The following is a 506-nucleotide window of genomic DNA, read 5'->3' as shown; positions in this document are numbered from 1 at the left end:
CCCCGCCAAGTACTCGAGCAAGGCCAACCTCCTGTTTTCTGCTCGGTCTCGCCGGGGTCGCCTTCCTGGAGCACTTTGGTTATTGATTCCGCTGAAAGAGCCGGAGTGCGAAGACTGCGCTTCCCAGGGGACGAAGGGAGTGGGGAGGAGAGCAGGCTGGCAGTTGGGGGAGGGAGTTGATAAACTTCAGGAGGGATGCAGGGCGTTCCTCGGTACCCCAGGGCTTCCTCGGCCTCCCTCTGCCGGGCTCGGCGTGCGGCTAGACTACGGGTGGAAGAGGAGGGCCGACGACGCCCCCATCCTCAACGCAACTCCCTAGCGCGGCTGTGAGACGGAGAACCCCGACTCGGGCCCAATCAGCAGGGAGGGGTGGGGCGGCCGGGCGGGGGCGGGGCCAGAGAGGGAGGAGTCGGGCGGGGGGCGCGGGGGGCGCCGGGGGCGGGGAGGCGCGGGCTTGGCCGGCCCAGGCTGGCCAGGCGGTGGCGGAGGCGGCGGAGGCGGCCGGC

This window comes from Budorcas taxicolor, chromosome 11 (assembly GCF_023091745.1).
Source record: "Budorcas taxicolor isolate Tak-1 chromosome 11, Takin1.1, whole genome shotgun sequence".
Classification (NCBI taxonomy): domain Eukaryota; kingdom Metazoa; phylum Chordata; class Mammalia; order Artiodactyla; family Bovidae; genus Budorcas; species Budorcas taxicolor.
The sequence above is the reverse complement of the archived record's forward strand: the minus strand, read 5'-3'. Positions refer to the sequence as shown.